Source organism: Grampus griseus, assembly GCF_964374135.1.
Source record: "Grampus griseus genome assembly, chromosome: 8".
In the NCBI taxonomy this organism is placed as follows: Eukaryota; Metazoa; Chordata; class Mammalia; order Artiodactyla; family Delphinidae; genus Grampus; species Grampus griseus.
Window position 1 is genome coordinate 10,163,843 of NC_139002.1, and position 9,705 is coordinate 10,173,547.

Consider the following 9,705-nt stretch of genomic DNA (forward strand, 5'->3'; position numbering starts at 1 on the left):
CAGCTGAACATTAGTGAGTTTAGTAAAGAATTGTTGACTGACCTGGATATGAACTTGAAATCTCTTCCTCTGTTTCATTCTTTCGAATTCCATAACTATTTGTTTTGATTTTATTGCTTGGCAGTAATGTTTACTTGTTGGAAAAATAATTCAAATTTGTACATCAAAAAAATTCCATTATCCTAACCTCCTTAACTGCAATGTCCTCCGTCTACAATGTACCCTGGTCACTTAGCAGGAACCCCACCATACAGACTTGTTTATTCCTCAGTGTGGCTCCACATTGAAGATTCCAACCCTCAAAATATCTTCTCTAGCAACTACCTCCTGCCCTTCCTTCTCTCTCAACAGCTTGCCACCCCTAAAATTCCTTCTTATTCTTATTGTCATCACCAGTCACTCTATGATTCTTTATTTTCCTTTTTTATCCCATTTGTTTGACTTGCATATAATTAACCATTTCACAAACATACTACGACTCCAAGATGCCTCAACACCTGGGACTTCTGTTCTATTGCCACTCCTAGCCTTCAGGAATAGTAGCCAATTGTTGTTGGAGAAAGCCTTAAAGCCACTGGAACTGGATTCGTCACAAATCCATCCTTTGTTAGGTCTACTGATACTCACATCTGCTTTCACTCATCTTTTATTAATTACTCATCCCACTTCCTAGAGACTTCTTAGTATCTCTTTCATTCTCCTCAAGGCCCAAGTTCTATCCAACCTCCCACTCCCAGCAGGTGACTTTACTACCTGTTTCGCTAACATAAAATTTCTCTCATTGGAGCGACTTGAAATTTATTTCTTCCTTTCTCAACATCTCTGTGTTTCCTTCCTCTTTTTCCTCTTCTTCCTCCTCTAAATCTGAGGTTAACCCCTCAGCTAGTGCTCCGCATTCAAGTCTCTCTTTCCTCCTTGGTACCAAGCACCTGCATCAGTTCTTTCACTTCTCCTGCATCTTCAGTCCTTCCCTCTGAGTTGACCTCTAAGCTTTTGCCCATATGACCTTCCTTAAGAAAATCCTTACTTATCCTAACGTTTCCTCTCATCACTTTCCTATCCCTCTTTCATTCCCACTATCAAATATTTCGAAAGGATAGTCAAACCAATCACATCTACTAGTTTTGTACCAACACTTCTTTTTTTAAAATTTATTTATTTATTTTTGGCTGTGTTGGGTCTTTGTTGCTGCACGCCGGCTTTCTCTAGTTGTGGCGAGCAGGGGCTACTCTTCATTGAGGTGCACGGGCTTATTGCGGTGGCTCCTCTTGTTGCAGAGCACGGGCTCTAGGCGTGCAGGCTTCAGTAGTTGCAGCACGCGGGCTCAGTAGTTGTGGCACACGGGATTAGTTGCTCTGTGGCATGTGGGATCTTCCCGGACCAGGGCCCGAACCCATATCCCCTGCATTGGCAGGCAGATTCCTAAACACTGCGTCACCAGGGAAGTCCCTGTACCAACACTTCTTGCTTTACTTCTTCCATTATGTGTTGCCCCGTCTCTCTCCTCTACTGAAACTCCTCTTAAGGTCATCAGTGATTTCCTAATTACCAAGTCTCCCAGCCAACTCTCCCCCAATTAGCTTGCTGCTGGAGCACGCTTTGGCATGAAACTTTCCCTCTCTTTACTCCCTGACCACAGCACTATTTTGATGTCCTCCTATCACTTTGATCACTCTTTTTCCATCTCTATTCCTGGCTCCACTGCTTCCTCTACCCTCCTAAATTAAGCTATCCTCAGATCTCCTATCTCTTTATAGTCTCTCCTTCAAATATCATCCATTTTTCCATCACTTCAATTATCACTCTATGACAATGACTCTCAAATCGTGATTTCTTCTAAGGACTAAATTTAAATTTCCAGATGACCTATCAGTATCTGAAACATAAAATATACCAAACAAGACCCAAGATCAGCCATTTTCTCCCCTAAATCACTCCTGCTATCTTCTCTATAACTTCTAATGGCATAAAAATTTTCCCCATCAACCCTGAATAGAGTGACTTTTCCTCCCTTTCCCCACATCTGATCATTTGCCAAATCCAATGTCTTTTTTTTTTTAAACGTGATTTTATTATTATTATTTTTAAATATTTATTTATTTATTTGGTTGCACCGGGTCTTAGTTGTGGCAGGCGGGATCCTTAGTTGCGGCATGTCAACTCTTAGTTGCGGCATGCAGGTGGGATCTAGTCCCTGACCAGGGATCGAACCCGGGCCCCCTGCATTGGGAACATGGATTCTTATCCACTGTGCTACCAGGGAAGTCCCCAAATCCAATATCGTATACCTTCACATTTTTTTCAAGATCAGACCTCTCCCACTCCCACTCATCAGCCCCTCCTTCCCTCTTACTACATCTACTCCAATCATTTCACCTATTTTTCTCATTCCATGTCTCCTATTCTGCCAGATTAATTTTCCTAAACTCATATCATATCATCTTACATGCTCTAAAATCTCCAATGACTCCCAATTACCTATCAAACTAAGTCTAGACTACTTTAATGAGCATTAAAGACTATTAACTTACTTTTCCAGCATTACCCACCATTATTTCTCTAAATGTGTCCCGTGTTCAGATAAACTAAATCGTTCACTTTCCTCATCTCAGGTCTGAAACTTTCCTACCTCTATGCTCATGTTGTTTTCCTGTCAAGAATGTCTTGCTTTTCAATCACTTCCTGTTGAAATCCTATCTTTGCTTTAGGAAGTTGTGTTCCTTTTACCGTTTGAGATGTAAACTACCTTTCATCTAATCCTCTGTATTTTACTCTTACTCTGCTTTGTATCCTAACCACTGGCCAAACGTACCACTATTCTCACCACTCTAGCTTGTGTCTTTAATACTATTTTCCAAGTACTCTGCTAGTTTCTGCAGATTCAAAGATAAGTAAACATTTTCCTAATTTCCCTGGGAAATTCAAAACGCCCTTACCCAAAGGACACTTGTATTTATGCTTCTCATCCCCATCCCCCCGTGCAGGTTTCTCACTCACCCAGAAGGCAAGTGAGTTCCTATCGCTACCACTTAAAGAATGGAAAACGGAGAAAGTAGAGCCATCTTTACCACTACGTCAAGGGAGAGTGTTTTCTCATATCCTCGTGTTGGAGTTCGGGATGCCTATCTTTGTGCCAGAGGGGAGGTTGCAGGCTAGTGATGGAGACAGACCCCAAAGAACCAGTTACCAGGTAATTTGACAAAAGCTGTCGTAGGAGTGTGTACTCTGGGAGCTGCGGGAGCCATGTCCAGCAAGGCGTGGGAGCAGGAAAGAACAAATCAGAAGGCTTCATTGAAGGATGAAGGAGGCTGGCAGCTGCTCAGCGCAGTCAGGTTTTCTCAGTGACTCTATCAATCATTCTGAAACACGAAATCCAGCGCTGTGCCTTTCCCAAACATTAGGCATAGTCACACGTTCTTGCAGAAATGCAATAACTTTTAGAAGCTACGTTACTGTTTCATATATTCTGGATCTAGAGGCCCATCCCTTTCCTCCTTCAAGTCCTGGAGTTGGTACGTTAGGCTCTACCTGGCCCTACATGGCTGTTGGGGAAATCTGAGTCCAGGGGCGTGCTGAGTGAGGAACATCAAAGAATTGAAAACAAAAAACTGATGGTTCTGCCACATACATGCAAGTTGAATGGCCAAGTCATTTAACTTCTCTTGGATTTAGTTTCCTAAAAAGAAGAAGATAGTAATAGTGTCTAGTCCTTATTTATGATGAAGGGAGAAGAAAATAATATCTATTAAGTTTATGCTAAGAACCAGGTGATTTACATGATAATTCGTTTAATTGCCATAAATAGCTATGGGTAGGTAGCATTATTATTCTCATTTTATGGCTGGAGAAACTAAGACTTGGAGGAATTAAGTAACTTGCCCAAGATCACAGAGGTAACAAGCAAAGTATCCAGGATAAACCTGTCTGATACCAAAGATATCATTCTTTTCCACTACTCCATTTAGCCACAAATCACGACCTTACTTGAAAATGGCAGGGTCATTTGGTGAAAAGTGCCCCACATTAAGAACCAGCAGAGTGCCACCCGCATCTACAAGGTAAGCCTTTCAGAACACCCATCCACTCCCATTCTATCATTCCTTTTCTTTGGGAAAGTCTACTCATCTACTCAAATATTACCGCTTTCAAAACTTTCCCAGCTGTCCCCCTGCTCCACACCTTCAGAGCATAATCTGTGACTCCATCCTCCAGGGCTATGGACATAATAGCCCTCAGCCCACAATTTCACTTACTGTTGTAAAGCCAGAGATTAATCCAATACCTGGCATAGAATAAGCACCCAGTAGAAGTTTTCTGGGTGAATGAATGAATGAATGATGTGTAACAGTACACAAATCATTTAATCTCTCTAAATATTAATTTTTGCCGTCTAAAAGAGATGACTAGTCTCTCATACCTCACAGGTATATCACGGGAATTCAATGAAATATGTTGTGTTCTTAAAAATAAAACTGTTAGATGAGGCCAAGAGGTTATTCCTTTTACAAAAAACAAAAGACAGAAAAACAAAGCAACGAGGAGGTTTTTACTCATGTTGATCTACGTGAGCTCTCTAAATGCTGAGTGATTATAAGCTTCCCCCGCCCCCAAAAAAAGAAAGAAAAAAAGAAAGAAAGAACACAAAATATATTGCATTTTCCCATGTTTATTTATTTAGAGTCCATAGTTTTTCATCATACTAGAAGTTTTGTGAGTAAAGGGATTATACCTACTTTTCTCACATATAAATACACATATCTACACAACACTTATCTAGGAACTTTCCATTGCAGGACGAGTCATTACCTTTCTGACTGATTTGCACATAGACATGTCTTTTGATGGTGTCATAGGAAGAAGTTAAGTCCTTAAAGCTTTGGAGACAAAGAGCTTTAGGTCTGAGTCGTAGTTCTGCCATGTACAGTTGAGTGAGCAAATCAACTCCTCTTGTATTTATTTCCAGAAAAAAAAAAAAGAGAGAGAGAGAGAAATTATAACAGTATCTACTTCTTAAGATTATTGTGGGGCTTCCCTGGTGGCGCAGTGGTTGAGAGTCTGCCTGCCGATGCAGGGGACACGGGTTTGTGACCCGGTCCGGGAGGATCCCACATGCTGCGGAGCGGCTGGGCCCGTGAGCCATGGCCACTGAGCCTGCACGTCCGGAGCCTGTGCTCCGCAACGGGAGAGGCCACAACAGTGGGAGGCCCACGTACCGTAAGAAAAAAAAAAAAAAAGAAGATTGTTGTGCAGAGTAAATGAATTAATCCTTATGAAGTACATAGCATGGTTTTGGGCCAAAGCATGCCTTCAAATACCGTGATGATGAGATAATTATGCTGATGATGATAATGATAACAGAAGTGATGATAATCATGAAAAGCTGATTATTTCTCATCCTGCTGAAGTTAACAGCTGAGCGCATCTCTGTAAGGATTAAAGAAATCATCGGAAAGGAAGCCTAACACCTCTTGGTTTTATAGGACTTTACAAAATGCAAAACACATCCACACACACAATTTCATCTGTGCTCCCAGTACTTCTGGGAGGCAGATAATTAGAGAGAATTGGTTCAGAGAGGTGGAGTGAAAATGTCAGTACTATTCAGAGTACAACGAGGCATGGGACACAGGCCTAGGTCGCAGACCTGGGCCTCATGTTGTGGTTTCTTTCTCTTCTTTTTCAATAGTGTTTCTGATGAGCATTGAGTCCTGTCCCAAATGTCAGAACAACAGTAGTATTTAGATAAGCAGCAAAGGTAATAATGATATTTATTTCTCCAAAAGACTTTTCCTTTCTACCTACCTGAGAGCTCCAGCCACATGCATGCCAGAAATGCATAAACAATTATGCCAGGCTAACAGCAATAACTGAAAACATATTATAACTTTTCTTCCGAGGTGAAGTACATTATCACCAATTACGTTTTCTTTTTCCCCACTCAAATGTTTGGATTATCATACCTACCTATTGGCAGCTTTCCCACTGACGGATAATCTTGGAGATTGGCTAAAAGCAGTGTGACACTGGCGTTTTTGTACACAGGGTCTGTTCTGAGTGGTGGGGTTCCTCCTGGGTGTCAGGAAAGTTCTGGCTTCCCTAATCATTCAGATGGGATTCAGTTCTATTCAAAAAACTTGTTTGGCTCCATCTTACCTGCCAGGTTCTCTGCCATGTGCAGTTCCAGAAAGAGATTACATAGTCTGGTCACCATGTCACTGTTTCCTGTTCTAATCCCAAACATCCCTTGGCTGGTGACAGTAACCACACAGCCGGCAGACAGGATAAGGGAAAGATCTGGGGGAGCCCAATATCTCTCAGTCCCATATGTGCTCTTTGGCCACAGTTTAAAATAAAGAGGTTTCCTCCCTCTCATCCCATGGGGTGTGCACTATTTTTCAAAATTCACTTACAGTAGCAGAAGCAGGTCATTTCTTTGACTTGCCTACACTGGGCTCTGATTTCTGCATCTTGACTCTAAGTTCAGGTATGTGTTGATCTTGAAATGCTCCTCTTGGCATCTATGTGTCAAGAAGGACCCCATGGTGATTCCAGACTGGTTTTCTTGTCCGCAGTTTCCTTGTCCCTACTCTCAGTGGACAATTTTGTGTGTGTGTATATATATATAAAGATCTCATGCTTTATCTTTACTCACAGCGTCACTGCCACTACTGTTACTAATTCTCCCCCCAATAATCTTAGTGAAACGGGTTTCTTTCCTCAGGAAAAACTAACTTCTCCATGCATATCTCAGATGTCATTCTTTTTTTTTTCTGTCAGAGTCATTGCTTCCCTCCACCTCAAAATCTCTGAAAACCTCAGGCCCCATACTCCCCCCTCTTCTTCCCCAATCTCTGAGCACAATTAGCTGAAGTCCCCTCTGAGGAGGAGTGTCCCCAAAGTCTAGATATTTTCTCTTCCCTTCTCCAGTGTGGCACTGCGTCTTTCTGGACCTTCTCCCATTCCTTTGACTATTTTTTTCTGTTGCCTCTACTGATTATGGTCTCAGCTCTTCACTCTTTCTGCACTATCCTCACTCATTCCTCCATCCATTTATTCATTCATTCAGGATTCACAAAGGATGGAATATCTGTCTGGTACCCATCCAGGCATAGGGATACCGCAGCGAAAAGAACAAACAAGGCTGCTTTCACGGAGCTTACACCCTGAGAGGTGGAAACAGAACATAAGTATGTACATAAATTTAAAATAAGATAATTTTGGATAGTGAGAGAAGATGGGAAGAACAAGAAAAAGGGTAATGAGATAGAGAGTAGCTTCAGATGGGGGAAATAGGTAGGAAACCAGTTTAGAGAGTGTGTCCAGGAAGTGCTACTCTAAGAAGTCATTTAAGGCAAGAGTAGAATGATAAGAAACCAGCCACAGGATGAAGAGCGGCCTGGGCAGAGGGGACAGCTCGTGCAAAGGCTCTATTACGGGAAAGAGCTTGTTAAGTTTGAGGCACATATTTAAAAAGTCAACAGTCACTGGAACACTGTGGACAAGACAGGGAATGGCAGATGTGAGTGTGAAGAGATAGACAGGGCTCAGGGCAGGCCTTGCTAGACCATGGTGAGGAGTCTAGATTTTATTTATTATTTTATTATTCAATGAGATGCTATTGAAGGGCTTCAAGCAAGAAAGGTACGTGGTCTCACAGAATACAAAGAGTGCCCTGGCTACTGTTGGTAGACTAGAAACTACAGTTTCACCCTCAACTGTAAGGGGAAGATAATCATCAAATTGGGAAAGGTAGAAAAAGAAAAAGAAACAAACAACAAAATCCCAGCAGAAAAGGATTGAAGCTAAAATGGCAGAAAGGAGGAAGGGATTACTTAATTTAAATGAGTTAAGAACTCTCAGAACAAGGCCAGAGGTACTTTAGGGAATTTAAGGTACTTGTGAAAGTGACTGAGAGCTACTGCCTAATATCAAAGGAAACGTCAGAGGACTGAAGAGACCAAATGCTCCTGTTTTCAATAGAGGAGAGACAGGGGAGTAAAATCCTCAAAGTGACTATTTAAAATGGGATTGGTGGGGCTTCCCTGGTGGTGCAGTGGTTGAGAGTCCGCCTGCCGATGCAGGGGACACGGGTTCGTGCCCCGGTCCGGGAGGATCCCACATGCCGCGGAGCGGCTGGGCCCGTGAGCCATGGCCGCTGAGCCTGCGCATCCAGAGCCTGTGCTCCGCAATGGGAGAGGCCACAACAGTGAGAGGCCCACGTACCGCAAAAAAATAAATAAATAAAAAATAAAATGGGATTGGTAAATATTTTAAAAAGAACATTGTGATTATTAGGAATCTGCACAAATAGACCTAAGAAAAAATTATGTAAAATTAAGCCAGTTCCTGCTGCCGTAGTGGTGATGGCTGTAGTGTAATGGTTGATGGAATTATCAAGACTGAAAATATTTCAGTCACTCTATGTATTTGGGTGAGACTTTCAATAAGATCATAGAATCTCAAAGATGACTGGAACTTTATCAACAATCCGTTCCAAATTTCTAACCTATAGAAGACTTTTTTTTTCTACAACATCCCAGTAATTCTTTGGATAACAGCTGCTTGAACATAACAAAAGGTAATTCATTCCACTTTGGAATGGTTTGAAATGTATTGCTGAAAATCTGTTTCTATGTAAATGTAAATCTCTCTTATCTGGATCATTATAAGTCTAATTCCTCTCACATATACCCTTCGTTTTAAATTTTCAGAATGTGTTATGTTACAAATATGGAAAATAGGGAGATATGTTTGGGTATTTATTTGTGATTGAGCAATAATACCAAAGAAGTCAAATTAGTCAAACTAGAATAAGGTCTCTAAACTCGTGCCAAAGAACTCTTTTTTTTTCCTATACATTAAAAAAAAATCTATATTTGAAAAAAAAAATCTATGTTTGGATCAAGTGATTATCAAGCCTAAAGATGAAACAAAGCTAAAGAAGAGAGAGGTCGGATGATTAAATCTGGATTCAATACAATTATTAATAGCATGGGATAATTGGTTGAAACTAATACATTTAAAAAAATTAATTAACTTATTTATTTATTTTTGGCTGCGTTGGGTCTTCGTTGCCGTGCACAGGCTTCCTCTAGCTGTGGCGAGCGGGAGTTACTCTTCGTTGCAGTGCGCGGGCTTCTCATTGCGGTGGCTTCTCTTGTTGCGGAGCACGGGCTCTAGGCACTCAGGTTCAGGAGTTGTGGCGCACGGGCTTAGTTGCTCCACAGCATGTGGAATCTTCCTGGACCAGGGCTAGAACCCGTGTCTCCTGCATTGGCAGATGGATTCTTAACCACTGCACCACCTGGGAAGCCCGAAACTAATAAATTTTAACAGCAATAAGCACAGAGGTGTTCCCCCCCCCACAAGATTCCCTCTATAAGTACAAGATAACTCTGCAACAAGTTGAGTGAAAAATACTGAGGGATTTTAACTGACCATAGCTCATTATGAGTGAGATATGGCTGTAAATGTAACTGAACAGACGTACCCTCTGAAGCAACTGTGGCCATAATTCTCCTGGATTTACGCTGGCAGACCCCACAGAAAACATCAGTCCCTCTTCTGGATGTATCATGCCGACAAACTAAAAATCCTCCTGAGACAGTGACCAGCGTAGTTAAGGGTTGGAAACTACCAGAAAATACACTGGAAGAGACTTACGAAGCTTAGCCCCAAACAAAAAATTCTGGGGTGGGATGTGGG